This window comes from Lipotes vexillifer, unplaced genomic scaffold (genome assembly GCF_000442215.2).
Source record: "Lipotes vexillifer unplaced genomic scaffold, Lipotes_vexillifer_v1.1 scaffold584, whole genome shotgun sequence".
Lineage (NCBI taxonomy): Eukaryota > Metazoa > Chordata > Mammalia > Artiodactyla > Lipotidae > Lipotes > Lipotes vexillifer.
The window spans coordinates 2154030-2181615 of record NW_006783036.1 but is presented as its reverse complement, the minus strand read 5'-3'; the positions used below and the strand labels follow the sequence as shown (position 1 = coordinate 2181615).

At 53.9% G+C, this 27586-nt stretch overlaps 1 non-coding gene across 1 annotated transcript; it reads left to right on the top strand.

Moving 5' to 3' along the window:
• The first annotated feature begins 24305 nt into the window (after positions 1 to 24305).
• Positions 24306 to 24377, top strand: TRNAE-UUC (transfer RNA glutamic acid (anticodon UUC)). Its single transcript has one exon. It is a non-coding gene; the product is annotated as a tRNA-Glu (tRNA).
• Positions 24378 to 27586: the final 3209 nt, after the last annotated feature.

Genomic DNA, 27586 nt, shown 5'->3' with positions numbered 1-27586 from the left:
ACTTAACCAGCTCACTGCATGGAGCCACTCCACACCCTCTGTAAAGCACATGGGCAAAAACTGACGTTTGCTACTGACCCTTTCCAAAACCCCCACACACCCATCCATGATAATAAAGTGGGTACACTTCCTAGGACCTCCTGGAACCTTTAAGCCATCCTCCCACCCCAGCCAGGGTAGAAACCCCTGAGAGAGGCTGCTCCATGCCTACCCTAAGCTTCTGCCCTACTGGTTGAGATCACTGCCTTGTTCTCCAACCTCTTTATACGCTGAAACACGTTTCGGTGAGTCCTTTAATTGAGTAATACGCAAACTGCTGAAATATGTGTGAAAAGAGAGTCACTGTGCCTATGAAAACTAAGTTGGCAAGTTGGAAAGACCTGTTCATAGCAATTTAATTTTTTAAATTGCTATTGAATTAGGTATAGATGAGACATTTGTAAAGACCAGGGGAAAATGTGAACTCTTAGTAGGACCCTGAGCATAGATCTGCTCCCAAGCTCCCCTATGGGAGGCTGGCGGTTTCACGTCCTGGCGGAGGGGGCCTGGCCACAGGGCTGCCCAGGGCATGGCACCCCACACCCCCAGCAAGAGGGGGAGGCTGAGCACCCAAAACAGAAGTTAGGCTTTTTAGAAACTAATCTCAGAAGTGACGATGCCATCAAGTCTGCTCTCTTCTATTGCCTGGAATAGGTCGTTACTTTCCGCCCACACTGAAAGGGGCAGAGATTATGCCCAGCTGTAAATGCCGGTCGCGGGATCATTTGGGGTCTTCTTGAAGGCTGCCCACCACAATCTCCCGGAGAAGATGTCCCTTTTGAGTGGGATGAGGGGTCTTCTTAGACTCTAACACCCTTGGAACGGAACCCTTATTGTGCCGGGAACTTTACACGGACCCCTCTCTACCACCCTATGAGGTCAGCACTATTGTTACCCCCATTTTGGGGGGCACAGGGAGGGAAGTCGCTTGTTCTCAAACCCCACAGCCTGTAAGAGCTGGAGCAGGCTGGAATTCAAATCCACACGGCTTTCAGCCCGAGGAGGAAGTTGGGCCGGGCATGGTGTGTCTGAGGAGTCTGCGGAACGTGGGCACTAAGTTCCCCCAGGGCAGCCGTTATTTGGGTCTGAAGCTCAGGAAGAGGCAGGTTGGAACTGGCACGGGGTGGGCGCCCTTAGCTGGGGGGTGGACGTTGATGAATCCCGGGGAGGGGTGCTCCCCCCAGGGAGGGTGGGTACAGACCTGACAGAAGAGGGCTCTGTGTTCCAGGGCGGCCCTCGAGGTGGACGCCTTAGGGGAGCAAAAGGCAGAGCGAGGGTGAGGGAGGCCACAAGGGAGGCGGCGGCAGGAGGGCTGGATGCCTCTAGGGAGCAGCTTGGCTGTGGAAGGGCACAAAGGGCTGGACAGCTGTTGAGGAGGTGTAGGGTCAAGGGCAGAGGGCTTAAGGTTTCTGCCCAGGGTGGCCAGGTGTGGGGCTGGGGCCACGCCCTCTGTGCTCTCAACAGCGCTGTGCTGCCCCAGACCCCAACCAGGGTGACACCCCCGGATGCGGCCTCTGAGGTCACAGGCCTCCAGGCAGGAGTGTGTCACGGGCACCCCACCCAGAGGCTGTGCCCCCTCCCCAGCCGGTCCAACCAGCTTGCTGGGCACCTTGTTGGCTGTCCTCTGCCCTCAGCCCCTGCTGTCCCTACCACCTTTCATGGAGGAACCCATCACCTCAGACCAGGCTGTCACATTGCCAAGTGCCTCCTCCTCCAGGGAGCCCTCCTCCTCTGGGAATGGTTAGGCCTCCTAACCATTCCCAGACCTTTGGACGGGGCAGAGGAGGGATTCGCGCAGAGAGAGCTGCAAGAATCACTCCCCTCCCCCAGCAACGAACGCAGATATTTGGTGGTTTCTCCCCAGAGCCAGCTTCCCAGCACTCACCAGGAGTGACAGGCCCCACAAGCCCTGTCCTCCTTCCCAGTGGCCCTCCCTGCCCCACTCCTGATCAGAGGCAAAATCTCTCCAGCAAACACTGGACAACCTCCTGGCTGCTCCCCTGATTCCATCTGACCGCCTGGCTCCGCAGATGCCCAGCTAAGCCTCAGTGTACTGGGGGCGGATGCCATCCAGCGTGCTGGCCCTCGCCATCTGGCCCGACCTCGCTCATGGCTGGCTTCCACCTCTCTTTGTAGCCCCCTGCATCCTGGCCCACCTCCATGCCTTTGCCCAAGCTGTTCCCCTGCCTAACACCAACCCTCCCTTCTCCAGATGAACAGATCACTCCCATCCTTCAAGGCTCAGCTCAAAGCTTGCCTGCTGAGCTTGAAAAAGCTACCTAACTTCTCTGGGCCTCAGTTTCCCCGGCCGTAACAGGAAGCAAAGCGGTCCCTCCCTTGGGGAGCTGGGAGGAGGGAAGAAAGCTCTGCTTGCTTGGGGCCTGGCATACAGGAGGGGCCCCCGAGCCTCGCGGCCTTCTGGGCACATCCGCCCAGCCCGCTGTTCTCCTCATCCCAGCCAGGTGCTCGCTAAGCCTTGCCAGCTGGTGACAAAAGCACGGGCGGCCCATTCCCATCCCCCAAGAACCAGCGAAGGGCCCCTAAAACGCGGCCCAGGAGGCCCAACGGGATAACATCTGGAAGGAGCTGCTGGGAACGGGCGGTGGGATGAAATCCGAGAGCCCAGGGCTCCCCTTCCAGCCGCACCACAACCGCGGGTGCACAGCCTGACCCGGGGCTGGATTGTGTGTGTGTGTGTGTGTGTGTGTGTGTGTGTGTGTGTGTCTGTGTCTGTGTGTGTGTGTGCGTGTGTGTGTGACTGTTTCTGACCGCTCAGCCCTGGCTGAGCTCAGGGAGGACCCGGCCCCACCCCCAGCCGTGCGCCTCGGCTTCTGCGACTGTAAAATGGGGCGATGGCACCGCCTCCAAGCCGTGCCCCTAACTGCGGGCCTCTTGGAGGACAGTTTATTGTCCAAGACCAACAGTAATGAACAGTCACTGGGAAAAAAACACAAAAAACTCAGAAAATAACTCCCCCTCCCTCCAAAACACCCCCCAAAATATTTGTGAGCCGGGCTCCACCCCCAGAAATACCCTCGCAGCTGCCGGAAGCCACTAGAGGGGCGCTCGACTTCACAAGGCAGCTTTTATTATTATCCCATGTTTCGGGTGAGAGGGAGGCACAAAGGGGGCTAGGTGGCCTCCAAAGTCTCAGGAGGGTGGGGTGTCGTCGAGATTTGAACTCCCGCCCCCACCCCATCAACGGCTGCACGGTTTTCCTTGGTAAGGACGCGCCCCTGCCACGTCACCTCCCCCAGCTCAGCCTGGGGGGCAGCACCGCGCGCCACCACACGGCCCGGGGACCGAGCAGCCCGCTTCGACACCCGTAGGGCTTGCGGACGGGGGTGTAGTGTGCGGACGCGCAGTCTGTGGACTTGGGGCTCCGCGCCTCCAGGGACCCGCGGGTGGGCGGCTCCCCCAGCCCAGTGCGCATGCACCCCTCCGCGTCACACCCGAGGAGATTAAGTTGGAACTTTAAACCCTGTCCCCAAGACCTGATGGGGAGAATTAATCCGATTGTTTTCAAACCCTGGCCTTGCAAACTCCCCCGCAGCCAGGCTGCCCGTCCCCTGTCGGGCTGGTCTGCAATGCTCCCTGGCCTTGTTCGGAGGGGCATCGTTGACCCATTTTACAGGCGGCAAATGGGGCAGGGCAGTGACTTGACTAGGGATTTGAGTCTTCCAGGGCTCTTTCCTGTGCGTGTGGACGCCTCCCTTCCCCCGCTGGAGGCCCACCTTATCCCGGAAGCCTTCTCTCCACTTAGTGACTCACCCCGCCCTCCCGCCCCGGGATGGGTCCTTTGTTCAGTGCCCTGGGTGCCTGCTGGGGAGGGCAGACATGTGAATGCTTCTTCCTCCAACTCGCCAGCCCTGCTGTCTGGGCTGGGCCACTATGAGGTCTGGAGCGAAGGCATCCTGCAGCCTTGCAGTCCGGGCGCTGGGCTCCGTGACCGGTGACAGCTCTCCAGGGCTGTGTCTCCTGGGGCCGGAGGGCTGCTCCCACTCCTCTGGGCTCACCCTGAGGGGTACTCTGGCCAGCTTCCAATGCCTCCTTCTTCAGATAAGAGCACCCCGGGTTTCCAGGGGGAACCCTACCCAGCCAACCTGCAGGCATATGGTATGGTGGGTGGCACCCCACCCTCCTAGTTATGGGCCTGGCAACCAGCATTCTGCCCCATTGGTTTGGAGAAGGGCACCCAGCCCTGCAGGTGGGGAGGGGGCTGGTGACCTGATGCTGCCAGGGCTACCTCAGGCAGGGACCCCATCTGAGGGAGGGTGAGGGGCAGAGAGCATAGTTCTGGTGTCACAGAGGCTGAGGCTGAGGCTGGGTCCACACTGCACTTGTCCGCTTGGCGTTTTGGCTTCAGGCTGCTTACAGCACGTCCCCCTGACCCTGAGCACCCTCTGGACTTGGTTATCTGTGCACTCTAAGCTGCAAAGTGGGTTTTGCTGTCCCGAGTTCCATATTCCTGCATTCGACACCTACTCTCTGAGATAGCCTCGGGACATGTCCTGAGTGACACAGACACAGCCATGCCCCCCACGGCTCTTACAGCCTGGGGATGGTACAAGGTGGTCTGTGCCCCAGAACTACAGGGAGGGGGATGTCAGAGGGGCAGGGGCCCAGAGAGGCCCTGAGGAAGAGGCACTGAGAGACCAGCAGCGTGAGTGTGGAAATGACTAGGGAAAGGTCTGGAGTTGGAGAGATAGAAAGGGCTCTAAGCAGCTGGCCCAGAGACTGGAGAGGACTCCTGGTCTCCCTCGAAAGAACAACGAGCTGGGGGCAGGGAACAGAAACGGCCCTGCAGAGCACTGTGGGCCACTCGCAGGCCTTTGGATTTTGGCCTAACAGCACAGAAGGGCCACAGATGTGTTTTAAGCAGGGGCGTAGTGCAGCCAATTAGGGTTTTAATAGATCCCTCTGGCCTTGGTGCCTTCTCAGGGTTCTGACAGCCTGGGAAGAAAAGAATTTCTTGCTCCATCAGACAGCCCTGCAACCTCCTCGCCCTGGTCGGCTTTGTGGGAGGATGAGGAAAATGGATGGGATGCCCATTTTGCAGATGTTTGTCGATGCAAGATCCTGGACCACTTAGAGAAGGCTTCCCAGGAGAGGGGCCCTAGCCTGCAGATGAGTAGGAATCACAGGAAGAGATGCCAAGAGGCAGGGTGGGGGTGGAGGAGCACCAGAGAGGGAACAGCATGTGCAAAGGCACAGTGGCAGGAAAGAGCACAGTGTGCCCAGAAAACCCCCGAATTAGAACTTGAGTGCGAAGAATTTGGAGTGTGTCTGCGCAGGTGTCAGTGTCTCTCTCGGAGGCTGCGAAGGTGCAGGCAAGGAGCAGCGAGAGGCCTCTGAATTGGGTGGGCTGGTGGTTGCAGGAGGTGGGGGTGGAGGATGGGCAGAGGGGGCAGGGAAGACCACATCAAAGCCAAGGCTGTCAGATGGGGGAGGGTTAGCTGGTGGATAGAGGGGGGAGGTTAAACCTGGAGAATAAATCTCATGCTTATCTCCGCTTCCTCTGGAAACTTTATAAAAACGATGACAAAAACGTTTAAAAAGGTATAAACACGAGAGAGGAGAGGACTGCAGATGAGAGGTCCAGCACATTTTAGGAAGATAGAAACTGACAGGACTCAGCAGAGAAGGGGAACAGCTACCTATGTGCCTCCCTGAGGTGGTATATACCATAGACCAGCACGCATAGACCAGCAGAGACTGGGGGCACTAGGCTGGGCACTGTGGAAGGTGGGGGCGGGTCTGATGACAGCCCTCATGGTGGACAGACCCTAATGTGACCCCAATGATTTCCTGCCCCCTGATGTTCACACCCCTGTGTAAATCCCTTCCCCAGAGTGCAGGCAGGACCTGTGACTTGCTTCTAACCAATAGAACATGGCACAGGTGATGGGACATCCCACCTCCATCTAAGCAAATGAGGGAGAGACTCTCCTGGCCGGCTGGATGAAGTAAGCAGCCATGTAGAGGAAACCGGAGAGGCAAGGGACCGTGTGTGGCTTCCAGCCGCCAGCCCGCAAGAAGCCAGGGCCCTCAGTCCCACAGGCACAAGGACAGAAATCCTGCCAGCAACTGACAGAATGAGCTTGGAAGCAGATTTCCCCCCGCCCACAGCCGACCCTCCAGATGAACACACAGTGAGTGGCACCTTGATTGCAGCCAAGTGAGACCCTGAGCAGAGGACCAGGTCACCCAGACCTCCAACCCCTGGGAAATGTGAAAGAATAAATGTGTGTTGTTTTCAGTTGTTCAGTCTGTGGTCATTTGTTACACAGCATAGAAAATGTGTACCCTCCTAAGTCCTCCCACAGCTGCTCACCATCAACTTCCCTGTTTCCACCCACCCCACCCTGCCCCCCTGCAGAAGACAAGATGTATCATCTCTGGATAGAGGTTCCAAAATCGGGGCATCAGGCATGGCAGAGGCAGGAATGAGTGTGGAGGTGAAAAAGATGCTTGAGTGACCACAGCTTCCCAATCCTTCCCTGCCCTGCTTCTGGAATGCCAGGAACCAAGCATGTGTCCCCAGGTGGGAGATTAGAGGGGTCTTCTGTGGAGACCCAAAAGCACCATCACGGGAAGATTCCTGATCACTCACTGCCCCTTGCTGTAGAGGCCATGTGACCTGCTTTGGTGAATGAAGAGAGAGTGGAAGTGCCACGTTGCATTTGCTGAAAACTGGAAGAGTCATCCTGTGGTCCTGCCATTGCTCTTTTCCCTCTGCCATAGAAAAGCATGTCCTAGGAGGGGGCAGCTCCTTCAGCCCAGGTCTCAGGATGAAAAGGACACATGGAGCAGAGCTGCAGCAACCTGCAGACACCACATAACATGAAGGAGAAGGAAACCTTTGCTGTTGTGTGTCCCTGAGATTTGGGGGGTTGTTTGTTACTGTAGCATAACTTAGCAAAGCTGACTGATGCACCCAAGAAAGCTGTCTGGATGCCTGAAAATCCAACAGGGAGTCCTTTAACACACAGAGATTCCAACTGGCCTGTCCGTGCTTTACGGTAGTGTGAGTGGCAGCCGAGGATCACCAGGCATTAGAGGAAACCCTCCAATGGAAGAACAGAGACCAAAACGAAGAAAGAAAAGGAAGTAGGTTGAAAAGAGGGGATTCAGGGGGCAGAAGAAGATGTCAAAATAAATCCTAATTCCTTAGAGAGGACATTAAACCAGAACGACGTTTTTTGTTTTAATGGAGCAAAGAGCTTGTGGATGTTTGAAAGACAATAGTAAAAATAAAGGGTGGAAGTAAAAGTTAGGGAAATCCGCTAAAGAGTAGACCTAAATGACAAAGAAATAGAAAATAGGAAAAGAGAAAAACAACAAAATTAGAGGATGAACTCAGGAGGGCTAAGTCCAAGTACAGGAGTCCCAGAAGGAGAGGTCTGCAGGGTACGAGTTCCCAGAGCATAGATGCCTGCCCCGCACAATAGTTGCACAAAGACCACCCCACCCTGCCCCCCAGGCAGAGGGGTTCCAGAGCACCAGGGCTAAATCAAAGATCCTAAACAGTTCCAGAGAGGAAAAGCAAGTGTCATAAAAGGGTTGAGGGTCAGAGAGGCTATGGGCTTCTCCACAGCAGCACTGGGAGCTAAGAAGGCAATGGAGAAATGCCTTCAAAATGCTGGTAAAAATGATTTCCAAGTTGAAATTCTATATCTAGCCAAGCTATCACCAAGCATGCTGTTGGATGAAGACCTTTTCAGATGTGCAAGGATTATACTAATCAATCTTCCATGCACCTTTTCTCAGGAAGCTGCTGGAGACAAGGAAACCAAGAACAGGAAAGACGTGGGATCTGGGAAACAGGGATCCAACCCTAGAGAGAGGCAAAGGGGGATCCCAGGTCAACAGTAGCTGTGCTGAAAGCCCAGAGAGCAGCTAGCGTGGATTGTTGCAGGAGGGGGCCGTCTGGGAGGGAAGTTGTGGGGTGGTGAGGAGGACAGATCTTGTGATAGGTAGGAGATAGTATTGAGAGGTTTTTCAAGCATTGGGAAGACTTAGCGATGGATGCAAAGTAAGCTATTAGTAATCTATTGCTGCATAACAAATTGTCACAAATTTATCTCACAGTTTCTGTGGAAGTCTGGGCATAATTTAGCTGGGTCCTCTGCTCAGGGCCTCACAAAGCTACACTCAAGGTGCTTGCTGGGACTGCAGACTCATCAGAGGCTCGACTGGGGAAGGATCCACTTCCAAGCTCACTGAAGTTGTGGCTGGAATTCATATCCTTGCTGCGCAGGACTGAGGGCTTCAGTTTCTTGCTGACAGTTGACCAGCAGCTGCCTTTAGCTCCTAGAGGCCACATATAGTTACCGTGGCCACACAACATGGCAGCTTGCTTCTCTAAGCCAGCGAGGGCGCAAGAGACACCAGCATGATGGGCTCTGCAATCTTATACCGTATCACATAATCATGTATATCCTATCGCCTTTGCCATGTTCCATTGGTTAGAGTGAGTCACCGGTCACGCCTGCACTCAAGGACAGGGGCTACAAAAGGGTGTGAACACCAGGTGGTGGGGATCTTTGGGAGCCACTTTTGAAGCAGCCTAAACAAAGCTAATTATTAACTTCATGAAAAACTAAAAGTTAAACCGGAAAGGAAATTCAACCATAGTGCCTTACTTGACTCAGTAGCAAACAAGGTTTATATAATCATTACGATGAAACAAGTGAATATTGGTTGAACCAAAAATTGTTACATATTGGTAATGAGAAGTGACACAGGGAGAGTGTGTTGTGTGGGTGTGTTGGGGGGGATATGTGAGAAAGCTCAACCCTTGTCTTCTGTAAAAGGAAGTCACTAGATAATGGCTCAAACTGGTAAATCAAGTAACAGCAGCACAAGCATGTTGTTTATAAACATGGAGATAAAATCCAGAAGAAGCCAAAAGCTTTGACTGGGGTTGTTTCCGGGGAGGGATGAGGGTGGGGCAGTTGGGGAGGGGTTGCTGCTTTACATTATAGGCCTATTTATCTTTTAAAATTCTTTGCACGTCATGTGCATATACTTTAAACTATTGCATTACTTCGATAAAAATACACATTAATTAATAGAGAAAGAGATAAGGAGGAGGCAGAACATTCCCTGGTGTGAACAGTGAAGTCCCCAGGGGTCCTGAACAATCGAGCTTCTCCTTATCCTGGGGGAAGGGGCTCCACGGATCTAGGGGAGCACCCAATTGGCACATACACGAGGGAATATGGTAACCGGAGCTTCCACAGGGAGAATACGGTAACAGCCTGGGGACGGGGAAGTTGTGGTGCTTGGAGGGTTTGGGAAGGCAGCGGGGAGGGGGGAATGGGGATCCCTCCCCTAGGGTGGGGGGAACCTCAGGCCCAGGGTGATATGCCCCTACCCTGGTAGTCCCCCTCTCCGTAGACATTTCTTGGGAAAACTCTGAAGGCGCCAATGAGGTTTCGCTTTATTTTTCGTTCAGTAGATTTTGTATAATTTGTTTTTATCTAAGTAATAAATGTTTCTGGTAAAAACCCTGGGAAGCACAGGATGGCTTGGAAAAGCACAGCCCAGCTCTGGTGCCCAGCAGGGTGACCGCTGTCAGGCTGTCTGGGTTTCCAGGTGTCTTCCGGTTCCTGTCGATGTCAGTCTCTCTCTTCCAGGCACACAGTGGTCTCTCTCTCTGCACCCATGGCCTGCGCCCGCTTTATTCACTTAGCCACCTGTCCAGGTGCTCTTTCCACGACAAGACCTCCAAAGAGGGCCATCTTACTCCTTTTCCAGGCCCCTGTGCCAGGAGCGCCCATTTGTGCGCCCAGTCGCCAGTGAGGGGGTGTTCAGGTTGAGCGTAGGATTTTGCTCTTAGTAACCCCGCTGTAGCTGGGACACCTCCACGCGGCCTGCCAGGCTTTCTTGCCCCCAAGGCCCTGGGAGTCTGGCTGGGAACACCTGTCACAGGCTGGAGTCCCAGGCCCTCACAACAGTGTGGCCTGAACATCTGAGGAGGGTCTGGTGCAAAGGAGCTGGGAAGAGAGGAACAGTGTGAAGGGTGGGAGGAGAAAGGGATTTCTGGGGGTGTCTGGCAACCACTCAGGGCACAGGGCCATGCTGGGCTGCCCACCTGCCGGGTGGGGCTGGGACTAGCGGAGACACCCCCTACCTGGAGCATAGTGGTTGGAGGGCAACTCTGGCTTTGCCACTCTCTCCCTGCACATACTTTATTTTTTTTAATTAATTAATTAAGTTTTGGCTGCCTTGGGTCTTTGTTGCTGCGTGCAGGCTTTCTCTAGCTGCGGTGAGTGGGGGCTACTCCTCGTTGCGGTGCGCGGGCTTCTCATTGCGGTGGCTTCTCTTGTTGCAGAGCACGGGCTCTAGGCACGTGGGCTTCAGTAGTTGTGGCGCGCAGACTCAGTAGTTGTGGCTCACAGGCTCTAGAGCGCAGGCTCAATAGTTGTGGCACACGGGCTTAGTTGCTCCGCGGCATGTGGGATCTTCCTGGACCAGGGCTCGAACCTGTGTCCCCTGCGCTGGCAGGTGGATTCTTAACCACTGCGCCACCAGGGAAGGGAAGTCCCCCTGCACATACTTTAAAGTGGCCTCGGTTTCCTCATCTGCAAAATTCGGGTGACACCAGCGCAGCTGTCGTGGGAGGCGAGGCAGGAGACAGCGGGGAGGGCAGAGAGAGGAGTCAGGGGACCCTCCCCGATGGGACTGGGCTGTGAAGGCAAGAAAGTCCTCCTGAGTTGCATCGGAAGTGGGTGTGTGTCAGAATTTTGGTCTTAACGGCCTGCCCCTGTGGCTCCAGCCCCTCTGGTGGCAGGGCCGGCACCCCGGCCCTCCTAGCCTCAGCTTCCTCAACGAATAACCCTATTTCATTTGCAGCCCACGTGCCCAGGGGCCCCTGCAGCCCTGGGATTCGCCAAGCCCAGCCTCCCCTTTGCTCTTCCTGGGGACAGTTTGGCCAAGTCCCATTTGCTGTTCTGCTGGGGAGCCCGAGTTTGGAACAGGCACATTTCCAGAGACAAGGAGTGTCACCGAGTCTGAGGCCCTGGGGGTGACTGGGCTCCTTCCCTGAGCTCCCTGGCCTCCCACAATCATGGCTTGGGACCTAGCAGTGGAGGAAGTCCTGACCATGGGGATGGGGTCCCAGAGGAAGGGCTGCTGAGCAGCAGAAGTGAGGCTGACCACCAGGCTTTCCCTCTCTAGAAGCACAGTAGGGACCAGCTCAAGTGCAGGGGCCTGAGAGCGGTAATGGCCCAAACACTCTCCCAGGGACTGCTGGGGGTCCCAGTGCCTGGTCCCAGATCTCCAGGTCAGGTGGAGGTCTCTTTCTGGGCATGGACCATCCTCCCCACTCCCACCCTGGCTCAGAGCAAGGCCTGCGGAGTTCTGACGCAGACCCCCACTTGCCCCTGACCAGGGACACGTGGAAACCAGAGCTGGGTGCTCCACCATGGCTGTGGGAAGGATTACATTCTATCCCATGCCCTGTGCACTCATATTCAATTACAGAAAGGAAAGAAAAGCTTATGGAACAGAGCTTACCCTTACAAAGTACCATGTCTAGCCTATCTTATTTAATTTTTTTTAACACTTTATTCATAGTTGTCCTAAACTGGAAACAACCCAATTTCCCATCACCCATGAATGGATAAGCAAATGTGGTATATCTGTAAAAAGGAATGCTGCTTTGCAGTGAAAGTAAACAAACTACTAATACACACAACACCATGCGTGAATTTCACAGACATTACAGTGAGTGAAAAAAATCCTTGTACAATGGCTATGTACTGTATGATTCCATTTATGTGAAATTCTAAAACAGGCCAAGTTAATCTGTGGTGACAAAAAGTGGATCTGGGGTTGCTGGGGCCCTGAGGATTGATGGGGAAGGGGCACTGAGGGACATCTTGGGGTGATGGAAATGCTCTATATCATAATTGATGCATACATTGGCTAAAACGTAAAGAACTTGATACTTAAAATGGGTGCATTGCACTGTGTGACAATTTTGCATAAAAGAAAGAAAATGCTAGTTGTTCCATAAATTGATTTCATGACCCACTAATAAATCAGTGGTCCGCCACTGGGCTGTGCTAACATCTGTGGAAAAGAGGGACAGGGAAGTATAAATGTGTACAAGGGAAACCCGACATGGTGGCGAGGTGGGGAGATTGTTTTGGGAAAGGAAATTTGAGGGGGGAGCATGAGAGCAGCTAAGCGGGAGGGATCAGTACATGCAGGGGACTTGGAGGACTGAAGACCCTGAGGTGGCAGGGTCACAAAGCACTGGGGAGAACTGGTGGCCCTTGTGGCCTGAGTGCCTCTGGAGGCCGGATCTCTGTCCACTTTGTTCTGTGATGTAGCCCCAGTGCCTGATATGTAGTAGATTTTCATTAAATGATGAACGATAGAAGAAAGAGTGCTGGGAGCAAGGGAGGGTAGTGTCAGGTGAGGCTGGGGCTCAGCTGGCGAGACCGTGAGGGACCCGAGGCCATGGGGAGCCCACCGGCTTTATCCCCATGGAAGGATGAATGGATAAATAACGGGGTTTATCCATCCAGTGGAGTGTATTCAGGCCTTAAAAAGGAAGGAAATTCTGACAGATGCTACAACATGGATGAACCTTGAGAATGTTATGCTGAGTGAAATAAGCCAGTCACGAAAGGGCAAATCCGCATGACCCCTCTTATGGGAGGGTACCTAGAGTAGCCAAAATCTTAGAGACAGAAAATAGAATGGTGGTTGCCAGGGGCTGGGAGAGGGGGAAATGGGGAGTTGTTTATGAGTATAGAGTTTTAGTTTTGCAAGATGAAAACAGTTCTGTGGATGGACAGTGGTGATGGTTACACAACGATGTGTATTACTTAATGCCACTGAACTGCACACTTTATTATTATTATTATTTGAGTTGACGTATTGTTGATTTACAAGGTTGTGTTTAGTTTCTGGTGTACAGCAAAATGATTCAGTTACACATGTGTATAAATATATATATATACATTCTTTTTCATATCCCTCCATTATGGTTTATTACAGGATATTGAATAAAGTTCCCTGTGAACTGCACACTTTAAAATGGTAAATTTGGGGCTTCCCTGGTGGCTCAATGGTTGGGAGTCTGCCTGCTAATGCAGGGGACACGGGTTCGAGCCCTGGTCTGGGAGGATCCCACATGCCACGGAGCGGCTGGGCCCGTGAGCCACAACTACTGAGCCTGCACGTCTGGAGCCTGTGCTCCGCAACGAGAGAGGCCGCGATAGTGAGAGGACCGCGCACCGCGATGAAGAGTGGTCCCCGCTCGCCGCAACTAGAGAAAGCCCTCGTGCAGAAACGAAGACCCAACACAGCAAAAATAAATAAATAAATAAACTTAAAATGGTAAATTTTATGTATATTTTTACGGCAATTAAAAAATAATAATTAAACAAGAAATCCTCCTTTGGCTCTGCATTGCCTTATGGCAGACCAGCTACATAATTTGCAGGGCCCAGTGTAAAATGAAACTGCAGGGACCCTGCTCAAAAATTAAGAATTTCACATTGGCAACAGCAGAGCATTAAACCAAACATGGGCTCTTCTGGGCAGGGGACCCCCATGGGATTGCACATGTCAGCGCCCAAGGGGCTGGCCTCCCCCGACGCCACCCCCTGTGACCGGACTTTCTTTCAGCTTGGGGAAGGGCCCCAGACTTCTAGCCTCTGGGACTTTGTCTATGCTGTTCCCTCAGCGTTAAATGCCCTTCCCCGGCAGTTTCCTGCGTCTTCAGATCCAGGCTCAGCTCTTCTTAATAGCAAATGGGGTAGACTGTGTTGTCTGCTCAGTGAGGGTGGGGACACCTGGGTCTCGTCCTGCCGCAGCCCAGCACCAATCCCGGGCCTGTCCAGACCCCAGCTCGCCGGCCATTTGATGATTGAAGCAACTCAACCCAAGTCATCATGTTTTATTCAGAATAATGACAGTGGCTCTCAAGTAGTGGGTAACTGCCGTGTCCCAAGGCTCCTGTGGCCTTCCCGCCACATGAGTCTCACCCATGTGACAAGGGCGGGAAGGGGCGCAGAAAGGGGAGGGGCCCGCCCCAGGACACTCAGCCCCCGTCCCAAGGGGAAAAGTCAGGGTCTCCGCCTTTCCGGCAGGTTTCCAGGCTTCTCCCTGGCGGCGTGCCCGCCCATTTGCCGGGTCAGGAGACCGAGGCCCGGCCTGGAAGTGACGGCGGGGCCGCCGAGGCCACCGCCTGCCGCTTCCCCCCCACCCCCGCCGGGCCCTCGCAGGCAGCGGGTGGAGGAGGCGCGGCCGAGAGCTGCCGGGAACCGTAGTCATGGTGACCGCGGGAGACAAAGAACCCGCGGCGCAGGCGATGCGGGCTGCGGGGGTGGCGCCGGCCTCGCGGAGACCCCCACGGAGGCCCCGCGGCCTAGGCGCCGCCAAGCCCTGGCCTCCGGGTGGCTTTGGGCCAGTCTCGCGCCCTCTGGGCCTCAGTTTCCTTATCTGGACAACGGGGTCGGGACCCAGTTGCTCCTCCAAACTCTTGCTGGGTTTGGCGGTTCTTTTCTTTCCTTTCGCCTCCTCCTCCCTCGGAAGAATAAATCAACCTGGAAGGTCCTCGCAAGGGGGACCTGGGGAGGGAGTGCTGAGTTCCGCGGGGGCGAGCGTGGGGGCGGACTCCTCTCTCCATCATAAGAGGAGACAGGCCTGGCAGGGGGGAGGGGAGGGTCACCTGGCACCTGTTGAGGCCCAGGGCAGCCCCTCCCAGCGTGGGGTCAGGCTGTGGGGAGCCATGGGGTGACCCGCGTGATCCCCTCTCTTCGCCTGGCCCTGCCTCAGCATCTGCCACAAGCCAAGGGTCCCACAGGACCAGGCCCTATTCCCCTGGTGGCAGAGGCCCACGTCACTCCACTTCCAGGACACTTGTGCCCTCCTGGTGGGTAGGCCAGGCCCTGCCTGGCTCCCCAGCTCCTTACTGAGAGCACCATTAGTCTACAGGCTGGGGGACCCTGGTCCTCCCCTTTACCCCAAGCTGGGCCTCAGTTTCCCCATCTGTAAAAGGGGATGAGCAGAGGTTTAGACTCTAGCATCTTGCAGCCCTAGGCTCCCCAAGGCCTGTTGCAGTCACCATGGGCTGGTCTGAGGTGTGGTAGGGCCCGGGGCCCCTCTGGGCTGTGTGTGCCACCCCAGGTGAGGAGTGTCTGCAGGTAGCAGGTGGTCTCCTTCTATGCCCAGCCCCCTTGGGCTACACTCCAAGCCAGGGGCCCAGCCACAGTGAGGGTTGGGTCTGGTCCCTGCCTTCCAGAGCCCACAGACCCAGGACCCAGCAGAGGAGGCCAGGTGGGGCCCTGAGCTTGATTCCTCACCTGACACTTGGGGGTCATCCCAGTTCCTCTCAGTTTGTGGTGATTCTGACCCGTGGGGATGGGGATGGAGTGGAGAGGCCATTCCTAATGGGCAGAGAAAAGTGATAGGTCACGCTGGGGGGGTCATCAGAGAGGCTCAGCCACTCTTGCTGCTCTAGCCCACCCTCAGGGGGCTCGGTGAGGACACCAGGACCCCCTGCAGGTGTGACATCCTCCCTGCAGGTGACCTAAGGCAAGCCCCACCCGTGTTATCCCACTAGGAAGCAGGACCTGGCTAAGTGCGGCAGTGCTTGCAGCAGCATGAGATGTAGATAAACTGTGTCATGCTGCGAATGTCCCCCTGTCCTGCAAATCCCACCCCCTGCAGCCCTCAGGTCCCCCGGATCCTGAGCCCCGGGGCTGCTGTCCTCTTTGTCCTTCCCACCCTGGCCCTTTGAACCCTGCTCGTGTGTCTGAGGAGCTGCCTGTGATACCGTGGGGGCACCCCATGGAGCCCAGCACTCCTGCCCAACTGGGAGCAGGAGACTTGGCGGGGTGAGGGGGGGCACTTTGGTGGCAGCCCTGCCAGGAATCACTCAGCCAATCAACAAACTGCAGCATCACCCAGCCCGTGGGGTGGGCGTGGGGAGGCAGGGGGGGCCCTGCCGTGTCCTCCAGCCGAGTACTTCCCGAAGTTCAGAGATTCTCAGCCCAACCTCCCTGGGGTGGGGAGCTCCCTTCCGCATCAGGGCAGCCATGGGCCCCCAAACCCTGCCCCATGACAAAGGCCAGCCTTCCTGCACACACCTGGGCTAACACCCCTATGTGCTCAGGTCCCATCGGCAAAGATGAAGATCTTGTCTTGGCCTCACTTCTGTGGAGACTCAGGAAATGTCCATGATGTGGCCCTGCCCACCCCCCTCACCCTGTAATGCAGGGGCCAGCCTGGGTTACCTGGGCTGTGGTCGGGGTGGGCTGTGCGGTGGAGAGTGCCCTCCAGCTGAGCCTGAAGCCTAGACCAAGACAGATTAGGAAGAGCAGGAAGGGCATTCACGCAGGGGGCACAGCCTGGGCAAGGGTGCCTCGACCTGTTGGCAGCAGCAGGAAGACAGGCCTGCCTGAAACTGAGGCTTTTCAGTGGGTGTGGTGCAGGACGAGGGCAGGTTCTGCAGGGTCTCCAGCAGCCCCTCCTCCCTGCTCAGCCACGTGGTCCCAGAATTTGTGCATGGGGTCAAATATGCTGGGTTTTCCTTATGTATAATCTGCGATTCATACCACTCTGTCTTCCAGAAAGAATTAGCAACAGCCTACAGAAAGTCAGGAACAATGAACTCGTAACAATAGGAACAGATAATATTGAACAATGAGGAATGTGGAGAGACATGCATTTTCCAATACCAGGGCATTAATGATCAGTAATTGGGCATCAAATGTAGCTATGAGTTTCCTGGCAGGCAAAGCATAAAGGGAATGAGAATGGGAGTAGGAGCTTCATTATTTGATCAAGGGAATTGCGCCAGGAATTAGGAGACCCACACTTATTCCCAGAAAGAAGCTCTCCAATGAACATATACCCCAAACCTCAGGCAGCAGATGTTTTCTTCTGGGTGGACCTGTGGGAACAGACCAGAAATAGCTGTGAGCTGGGTAGGCGCCCTTAGAGCCCTGCCTGCTCTGTGATACCAGGGTGTCCTGTCTTCTCTGGGCCTCTGGGCCAAGGCTAACACAACCCTGCTGCTCTGGGTCTCAGGACCTCAGGGGCCCGGGGGGCACGTCATCAGGAATGCTGCCCTGGAGCCTCACCCAGGCTCCCACCCGTGGCACCACCCTGCCCTCCCTCTCTACGCTGCAGGGCGCCTGAGGGCGGAGGCTCTGCTCACACTGGTTCCTCCCCTGCCTTTGCACGTGTTCTTCCCAGTGCCAGGAACGCCGCGCCCACCCTTGTCTGCCTGGCAAACCTCTAATTGTTGTTAACCCTTCACTCAGTTCGCATGTCCCCTCCTCCAGCCCCTGCACTGACCCAGACAGCATTCTTCCCCAACCCCATCACACAGCCCCTTTACTGGTCTGTCTCCCCCGACAGCCAGGGAAAGGACACCCGCTGCTCTGTGTGGGCATGACGTCTCTGCCCCGCCAGGTCCCAGTGCTCATGCCGGGCTGGCATCGGGAGAGCCAGGCCTGCTGTGTTTGTGGAGCCATCTGATAGAGAGTGTCCTCTGGGTAGGAAAAGACAGGATCAGCCTCCCCTCGATGCAGATGGGGAAACTGAGGCCCTGTGATAGTAAGTGATGGGGCTCCAGGCTGCCCATGGTGCCAGAGCTGGGGCCACAGCCAGGGTGGCTCCCTTAGGTGGGGGAGAGTGGCACTGAGATTCAGAGGGTCTAGCTCCTTGGCTTCAAGTCCCTTCTCTGCCACTTTCTCACCCACGTGACAAGGAGCAGGTCACTTCTCCCTCTGGGCTTCAGACTACTCCTGTGCACAAAGAGGACAATGACAGATGATAGCTTCACGGGAGCCAGTGGGCTAATCCATGGAGGCAAGAGCTCAGCTGGGCTGACTCCGATGAGGGGAGCCTTGGCTACCACCTCCTTGACCTCCATACACCCTCCCCCAGCCAGAGGCAAAGCCAGGGGCTGCTCTGCTGCCCTTTCCCCTCCTACCCATCGTCCAGCAGCAGAGACTTGGACCAACCGGACAGGCTAGGGAAGGGCATTCCAGGCGAGGGAATGCAATGGACCAGAAGGAGGGATGGGATCAGGCAGGGGCCATTCTGGGAACAATTTGGGATCAGGTTCCCTTTTCAGGAGCCCTGGGCACTCAGGTGATGGGAGAGGCTGGAAGGGACCAGACCACGAAGGGCCTCAAATACCAGGCTGAGGAGCTTGCCTTTTGCTTGGAAGTGGCTGGGAGTCATCACACGTTTGGAGCTGGGGTGGGCTGTGGTCGTGTAACTGGGGGCTGGACTGGAGGGTCTGGTGGGGGCCAAGTGAGTGGTGTAATGGCCTCCAGGACAAGGGGGCTGTTGGGTTGATGCAGTGCTGGCCCCAGTACCCAGCTCGGGACGGCACAGATCAGACCCTCCATGAATGAATGAACGAATGAGGCGTGTACTCGGGATTGGAGCCACCTTAGAGGTGGGCCCACCTGTCCCGTGAGTACTGCAGCCCTAGGGAAACTGCCTGCGAAGGGGCTCTGCACGTGGCTGTGATTCCCTCAGGCCCACGCTGGGCCCGAGAGAAGAGTGCCTCTGTGTCCAGAAATGGGAAATCACCGGGTTCCGTCTTGCCTGCAATTATATTTGGGGATCCAGCCGCCCCCTGCATAGCACCTGCCAGGCAGTCTCTCTAGGAAGCCACAGCTGTCCTCCAGGGTGGGACAGGTGGAATAGAGGGGGGCTGCCCCTGTAGTCACCCTAGAGCTCTCTCAGACCACTAGGGGATCCAGGACCTGGGACCCACCAAGACCACAGTTCCCATTCCATAGCCAGGGGACCAAGGCAGGTGGTGAGCGGCCAGACCTGCTGCCCACTAGCCATGAGGTCTGGGCAAATCACTTCCTCTTTCTGAGTTATATCATAAGGGAAGGGCTAGAGTATGTGATAGTAACAAACGACCCCAGAATCTTTTGTTTTTTTTTAATTGCCTACAGATTTTTTAAAAATAAAAGGTTTATTGAGATGCCATAAAATTCCCTATCTGAAATGTACAATTCAGTTAGTGTATTCACAGAGTTGTGTAACCATCACCACAAACAATTTTAGAACATTTTCATCTCCCCCAAAAGAAACCTTGCACTCATTAGAAATCCATCTCCATTAACCCACTTCCCCCCAGTTCCTGGCAACCACTAATCCTTCTGCCTCTATAGCATTAACTATTCTGGATGTTTCATATAAGTGGAATCTTATATGTGGCATTTTGTGACTAATTTACTTACCATAATGTTTTCAAGGTTAATCCATGCTGTACTTAATTTCTTTTAATGGTTGAATACTATTCCAGCATATGGATAGACCACATTTTTAAAAATATTTATTTATTTATTTATTTGGCTGCGTCAGGTCTTAGTTGCGGCACACGGGATCTTTCATTGCGGCGTGCAGGCTTCTCTCTAGTTGTGGCGCACGGACTCAGTAGTTGTGGTGCACGGGCTTAGTTGCCCCGTGGGATCTTAGTTCCCCCACCACGGATCGAACCCACGTCTCCTGCCTTGGAGGATGGATTCTTTCTTTAAAAAAATAAATTTATGTATTTATTTTTGGCTGCGTTGGGTCTTCGTTGCTGCACGCGGGCTTTCTCTAGTTGCAGCGAGTGGGGGCTACTCTTCACTGCGGTGCGTGGGCTTCTCATTGCGGTGGCTTCTCTTGTTGCGGAGCAGGGGCTCCAGACACACAGGCTCAGTAGTTGTGGCTCGTGGGCTTAGTAGTTGTGGCTCATGGGCTTAGTTGCTCCACAGCCTGTGGGATCCTCCCAGACCAGGGCTCGAACCCGTGTCCCCTGCATTGGCAGGCGGATTCTTAACCACTGAGCAACCAGGGAAGTCCCTGGATAGACCACATTTTGTTCATCCATTCATCAGTTGATGGACATTAAGTTGATTCTACTTTTTAGCTATGATGAATACAGTAATGCTGCTATGAGCATTTGTGTACAAGTTTTTGTGTGGACGTAAGTTTTCATTTCTTTGGGGCATAGACCTAGAAATGGGATTTCTGGGTCTTATGGTAACTCTATGTTTAACATTTTGAGGAACTGCCAGAATGCTTTTCACAGTGACTGCACAATTTCACATTCCCACCAGAAGGGCATGAGGGTTCCAGTTTCCACACATGCTCCCCAACACTTGTAACTGTCTACCTTCTGGGTGTGGGATCTCACTGTGGTTTTGATTTGCATTCCTCTCATGACTAATGGTGGTGAGCATTTTTTGATGTGTTTATTGGCCATTTACGTATCTTCTTTGGAGAAATGACTGTTCAGGTCCTCTGCCCCATTTTGAATTTTTAAAAATTTTTATTGAAATATAGTTGATTTACAATGTTGTGTTAGTTTGTGGTGTACAGCAAAGCGATTCAGATATATATGTATATATACTATTTTCGTATTCTTTTCCATTATGGTTTATTACAGGGTATTAAATATAGCTCCCTGTGCTGTACAGAAGGACCTTGTTGTTTATCTTTTTCTTGTTGTTGTTGTTGTCTGAGGTTTATTGAAGATATTACAGCACAGCAGGAAGATTCAAATGGCTCCACACAGTGCTTTGAAATTCACCCCAGCTGGAGGCTGAGTGACCTGCAGGTTGGACAGATTGCCAAAGTCTAACAGCTTCAGCATTTCCTTAGTGTCAGGATCTACTTCAATGATCTCCTGATCCAGGGCTGAGACCTCAGGCACGTAATTATCTCTTCTCTCTCTCTCCTCCTGCAGCTTGATGGAGATACCTCTCACCGGGCCCCTCTGAATCTATTTCATCAGACATAGTCTGCTATCTTGTTGCGGAGCGTCTTGCTGGGAATAAAGATGATATCCTCGGGCTTCCCTCATGGCACAGTGGTTGAGAGTCCGCCTGCCGATGCGGGGGACGCGGGTTCGTGCCCCGGTCCGGGAAGATCCCACGTGCCGCAGAGCGGCTGGGCCCCGTGAGCCATGGCCACTGAGCCTGCGCATCTGGAGCCTGTGCTCCGCAACGGGAGAGGCCACAACAGTGAGAGGCCCGCGTAACACACACACACACAAAGATGACATCCTCGCACACGTGCTTGTTGGTATGGAAGTCGTTGCCCAGATGAGTGTAACACTCCTCAATGATGACCTGGACCGCCTTCTTTGCGGTTTTGGTGCAAACGTGGCTCATGTTGGCAGGTCCTTGGTAAAAGAGTGTTTATTTTATATACAGTAGTTTGTATCTGCTAATCCCAAACTCCTAATTTATCCCTTCCCCCACTTTCCCCTTTGGTAACCAAACGTTTGTTTTCTATGTCTGTGAGTCTGTTTCTGTTTTGTGAATAAGTTCATTTGTATCATATTTTAGATTCCACATATGATAGCATAGGATATTGGTCTTTCTCTGTCTGGCTTACTTCACTTAGTAGGATAATCTCTAGGTCCATCCATGTTGCTGCAAGTGGCATTATTTCATTCTGTTTTATGGCTGAGTAATATTCCATTGTATATATGTGCCACATCTTCTTTACCCATTCATCTGTTGATGAACATTTAGGTTGCTTCCATGTCCTGGCTACTGTGAATAGTGCTGCTGTGAGTATTGGGGTGCATGTATCTTTTCGACTTAGAGTTTTCTCCAGATATATGCCCAGGAATGGGATTGCTGGATCACATGCTCTGCCCATTTGTTTTAAATTAGACTTCATTGTTTAGGTTCACAAACCAGCTGAGTGGAAGGTAGAGCTTTCCCATATGCCCCTCCACCCCTGTCCATTTGTTAGTGGCACAACACAGCAAGGGACATTTTCTTCCTCTTGTTTCATGTCCATCATGGGCTGGCAGGGTCTCTGTTCCAAGTCTTCTCACTCCAGGGCCCAGGCTGATGGAACTATACTGATCGCCAGGGGGAAGAGGAGGAGGAAGTGTTAAGTCACCCACGGACTCATACAGCCTCCACTCAGAGAGGATGCATGTCACTTCCACTTGCATCTCAGTGGCAAAGTGAGCCACCCAGCCATCCCTATCTCCAAGGAGATATGCAGTCTTCCCATGGGCGTGGAAGGAGAGGATTCAAATCTCTGTGAACAGCTCTAATGACTCATCGCAGTTAAATAAGGTTCTTTCCTGCAGGACTTCTCAGTGCCTTTACTGTACTATTGCTCACTGTCCCTCTCTGGAGGGAGTGGGATGCAGCAGGCAGAGTAGGCCAGATTTACTCACCTGGGGAACCCTATTCTCCCAGAGCATCTCATGGGATGAGCGCTCCCTGGAATCCCCTTTGGGAACCACTGCCACTTCCTAGAGCAGAGGTGGGCAGACTTTTTGGAAAGCATCAGATAGAAAATAGTTCAGGCTTGGCAGGCCCTGTGAACAAACTACTCAACGCCACTGTTGAAGTGAAAAGCAGCCACAGGTATTATGTAAACAAGTGGGTGTGGCTGTGTTCCAATAAAATGTTATTTATAGACACTGAAGCTTGAATTTCGTATAACTTTCTGTGTCACACACAGTATAGTCTTTTACTTTTTTTTTTTTTTTTTTACTTGGGTATGTCAATCAGAGTGAGTTCACCAAGCAGAGTAAGATATATAGTTCTATCTTATAGATAATGTTAATAAGAAAAACAGGCACGTTGGTTTCCCATTATTATAAAATTAAAGAACTAACATAACAAGGATAAAGAACATCCCGTGTCCCCTGCATCGGCAGGCGGACTCCCAACCACTGTGCCACCAGGGACGCCCTAGTCTTTTTCTTTGGATTTTTTTCAACCATTTAAAAAAATAAAAGCATTCTCAGCTCACAGGCTGTACAAAAACCAGTGGTGGGGCTTCCCTGGTGGCGCAGTGGTTGAGAGTCCGCCTGCCGATGCAGGGGACACAGGTTCGTGCCCCTGCCTGGGAAGATCCCACATGTCACGGAGCAGGTGGGGCCGTGAGCCATGGCTGCTGAGCCTGTGCGTCCGGAGCCTGTGCTCCGCGACGGGAGAGGCCACAGCAGTGAGAGGCCTGCATACCGCAAAAAAACAAAACAAAAACAAAAACAAAAACAAAAACCAGTGGTGGGCTAGATGTGGCCCTTAGGTGGTAGTTTGCTCACTCCTATCCTAGAGGATAAAGCCCGACACCTTCACCTGGCATTCAAGCTCCCTCACGTTCCCAGGCCTCGTCTGCCATCACATCTCCATGCAGAACCTGGGCTTGGGAAATGGTGGGTTGTTTTCCAGGAAAAAATCATATTCTTTCACTCCAGGGGGCCTTTGCACAGGTTGTTCCTCCTGCTGGGAGTGTCCTTCCAGCTATTCTCGGTTTGGGAACCCTGCGGCCTCTCTTGGCCCCTGGTAGAATCAAGAGCTGCCATCCCTGTTGGCTCCTTCACTCCCAAGATGCCGTCGCCTCGTTGTATTCTGATTTTTCACAGACATATTTGCTTCCCCAACTAGGCCCTGAGCTTCTGGAGGGTGGGGACCTTGTCCTCCTGAATTCTGATCTCCAGGACCACGGGAGGGAGGGCTGGCATGCAGTAAGGGCTGCTGAGGAGGGAAGGAAATGGGACCAGGTTGGTGGGGGGAGCTCCACATGGGGACCCCCGCCCCAGCAAAGGTGCCGAGGTGGGGGTGAGTTTGGGACCTGGAGGAACCGGAAGACCAGTCTGCTGCAGCTGGGTGGGGGGCGACAAGGGACCCATGTGGGGCTTTAAGGTGATGCTAGGGAGGTAGGCTTGGTGCAGCTCAGCAGTGGGAGCCATGGAAGGTTCTTTAGCAGAGGAGTGGCTTCATGAAATTGATGTTTGGGGTGACCCAGCTCCCACCTCGGTCCTGGCCATTTCCAGCCCCTCTGGCCATTCTCCGCGGCCCCGGATCCTGGTGGAGTCTGTGAGCTGAGCTTGGGTCCATCTGTCTGTGATTGAGAATAGGGGGCCCTTCCCAGCTTTTGAGGCTCCCTCTTGACACTTCTCAGAGGTGTCCAGATGAGAGTCCTGAACCAGCAGTCAGAAGGCCCATGTTCCAGTTGTCATTCTACCCACCCAGCTTCCTGTGGGGTCTGGAACAAGTCACTTGCTCTCTCAGGAACTCATTTTACACATCTGTCAAATGGGAGCAATAAGCCCTGTGCTGGAGGCCTCCTGGGGTTGCTGCAAGGGTCAAATAAAGCCTGGTCTCAAGGGGACTGGGACCGGGATAGAGCTGACCTTGATGTGGGAACCTGTTGCTGTGTCCCTAGCAGCCAGTATGGCGGAACACTCAAGATGTGTGGAGCTAACCTGCAGAGGGAAGGAGGCTGATGGGAATTCCCTGGCGGTCCAGTGGTTAGGACTCAGCACTTTCACTGCTGGGGCCCGGGTTCAATCCCTGGTCGAGGAACTAAGATCCTGCAAGCCGTGTGGCATGGCCAAAGAGTGAAACAGGCTGAGAGTGGGCTTGAGTGAGGGGGGCTCAGGTCTCTGAGGTTGTTCAGAAAGAACCGCTCAGACCTCACTGGCACTGGCATGTGGCACGTGGGCCCTGCGCTCTAGGATGGGGGCAGTGCAGCTTCCTGCAGCAGGTAGCATCTGGACCTGAACCTGAGGCAAAAGCCCTCTCGTTTTGCAGATGGGGAAACTGAGGCCAGAGAGGCCCAGGATGGGCTCAGGGGCCCTCGGTCTGCCAGAGGTGGAGCCAGTCCTAGCCCAGGTTCAAGACCTCACTGCCCTCTGCCCTGGTCCATGTGCAGTGTCAAGAGAGTCTTGGCTACCGTGCCCTCTCCCCGGGAGACACAGATGCCAGGATGTGTGGGGAGTCAGTGCCGCTAATTAGTCCCATCATTTCTGGCATCTCACACAGCCTTGGGGAAGTGGAGAATGTCATTGTCAAAGTATTTTTGAATATTTGCCTTCTCAGCAAGAAGATGCTGTGAGAACACTGCGTCTTGAATACGAGTGGATACTAACAAAAATAACAAGCACAGAGAGCTGGAAGGATCGGGGAGCTCCAGAGAGAGGCCTGGAGGAAACCCTGGAGCTGCCGGTCACAGCTGCATCACTCTGCTCCTCTGGGCCCTGTGTCCTCACCCTAAAACAGTTCATTCATTTATCAGATATTTATAGAAGCCCACCGTGTGCCATGCACTGCTCTAGGTTCTGGAGAAACAAGAGTGAACAAAGCACACAGAAATCCTTGTCCTCAAGAGGTTGCCATCCTAAGGGGGAGATAGACAGTACAAATCCGTAAAACATGCGAGCTGGTGACATGTGCAAACGAAAAAGTGTGTTGGGTGGAGGGTGGCCTGTTTCAAAAGAGTGGTCAGATCTGAAGGAGGTGAGGAGTGAGCCGAGGGGGTCTTTAGGTGAAGAGCATTCCTGGCACAGAGAACAGCAGGTGCAAAGGGCCTGAGGTCTGGGTGTGCTTGGTTTGTTCGAGGAGCAACAGGAAGGGTAGTGGGGCTAGGGCCAGCTGGTGACACAGAGGAGGCCAGATGACAAGACAGGGTCCAAGAGGTCACTGGGGGCCTGCTTGGGTAGGGCCTTAGGGACCACCGGAAAGCCTTTGTTTCCTTTCCGAGTAAGATGGGAGCCAATGGAGGGTTTAAAGCAGGGGAATGACGTGATCTGGTTTCTGTTTTTAAAAATTTTTTTTTAAGTATTTTTTTAAAATTTATTTTATTTATTTAATTTTGGCTGTATTGGGTCTTCGTTGCTGTGTGCGGGCTTTCTCTAGTTGCGGCGAGCGGGAGCTACTCTTCGTTGTGGTGCATGGGCTTCTTATTGCAGTGGTTTCTCTTGTTGCAGAGCATGGGCTCTAGGTGCGTGGCTTAGTAGTTGTGGTGCATGGGCTCAGTAGCTGTGGCTCACGGGCTCTGAAGCGCAGGCTCAGTAGTTGTGGCACACGGGCTTAGTTGCTCCACGGCATGTGGGTTCTTAGTTCCCTGACCAGGGATCAAACCCGTGCCTCCTGCCTTGGGAGTGCGGAGTCTTAACCACTGGACTGCCAGGGAAGTCCTGGGCTCCAACTTTGGTCCCTCAGTTCTCCTGTGTGTGTGTGAAAATACACATAACATAAAATGTATCACTTTTGCCATTTTGGCTCGTATAGCTGAGTGGTTGTTAAGTACATTCACCAGTGTTGTGCAACCATCTCTAGTATCTGTTGCAGAACCGACAGGAAACCCCATCGCCATAAACAGCCACTCCTGTTCCCTCCTCCCCCAGCACCTGACAACCCAAATCTGCTGTCTCTATGGACTATTCTGTATTTCATAGAAATGGAATCAGACACCGTGTGACCTTTGGGGGCCGGTTTCTTTCACTTAGCATGTTGTTTTCAGGCTCATCCACTTTGTGGCTGGGTCCATACACAGTTCCTCCCTTTCTTTGGCTGGGTCCCTCCATCCTTGGCCAGCTCTGCGAACTTGAGTTGCACAGTCTCCCACCCTACATCATCGGGTTGCCAGGAGGACCCTTAAACACCCCAGGAAGTAGTGAGCCCACTTCCCACTGGGCAGAGGGGGCGGGCCTGGTGCCCACAGTGTGGACGGGAAGGCTTTGGGGGTTTGCATAGTCCGGGGTGACTCCTCGGATTTCCCCACAGCTGGATCTGGTACCGGCTCTATCTGGTGGGTGAAGTTGGTGACCACTCTCCCATCTGATTTTCAGCTTCCAAGATTTTGCTGTTGTTTTTGTCCCTTCGTTTTCATTTTGGTGGGGTTTGGGGCAGGACCGAAGGTGAAAAAATGGGCTTCACCAACCATCTTTCCATTCCTTCTAAGGATTTCTGAGATTTTTGAAGCAGCCCTTGGGGACAGACTTCAGCGCTCCTCAGAGCAGAAGCAGGGGCACGGAGGCTGAATGTGCGGAGACCACGCCCGGGAGACAGAGCAGGGCTGGCCCAGGTCTGCCTGATTCCTCCACTGGCTCTGCAAATGTCAGGCATTTGCTAAAAGGGCCCTGATGTTATTCGTGTTGTGCCCCCACCTAAAAGGATGCCATCCTCTTGGGCCACTTATCAGAACCCCTCACCTCTACCGAGGCCCACGTGTTCTAGGCCAGTGAGGGGACAGACGCTGGCAAGACAGATGTTTGGGGGAATTCCCTGGCGGTCAGGTGGTTGGGACTCTGCGCTCTCATTGCTGAGGGCCCGGGTTCCATCCCTGGTTGGAGAACTAAGATTCCACAAGCCACGTGGCATGGCTGGAAAAAAATAATTAAAAAAAAAAAAAAAGAAAAAGACATGCTCAGGCGGTAGCGAGGAAGGCTGGTGAGACGGTGGGAGGACCGAGGAGGGGCTTTGGCTGAGCCCTGCCCTTGGGCCACCGAAGTCCTTCTCGCAAGCGGCCAGGTGGCCTTCACCGGCCCCCGCTTCGTCTCCATCACCCCCGGCACCCCCTGACCCCACGTGCGCACCACGAGGGGGACCCTGAGGTGTATTGTCCTCTAGGCCAGGCACCAGCCAGGGCTGGAGTGCGCTGTGAGCAGGACAGACAGACATGTCCCAGTGCCAAGGTGGAGTCTATTGAGTGAGCAACAGCCAACAAGAACAAAGAGCCACAACTGTCATTGAGAGAAGGCGGAGAGGGCGCTGCAGGGGGAGGCGGGGGG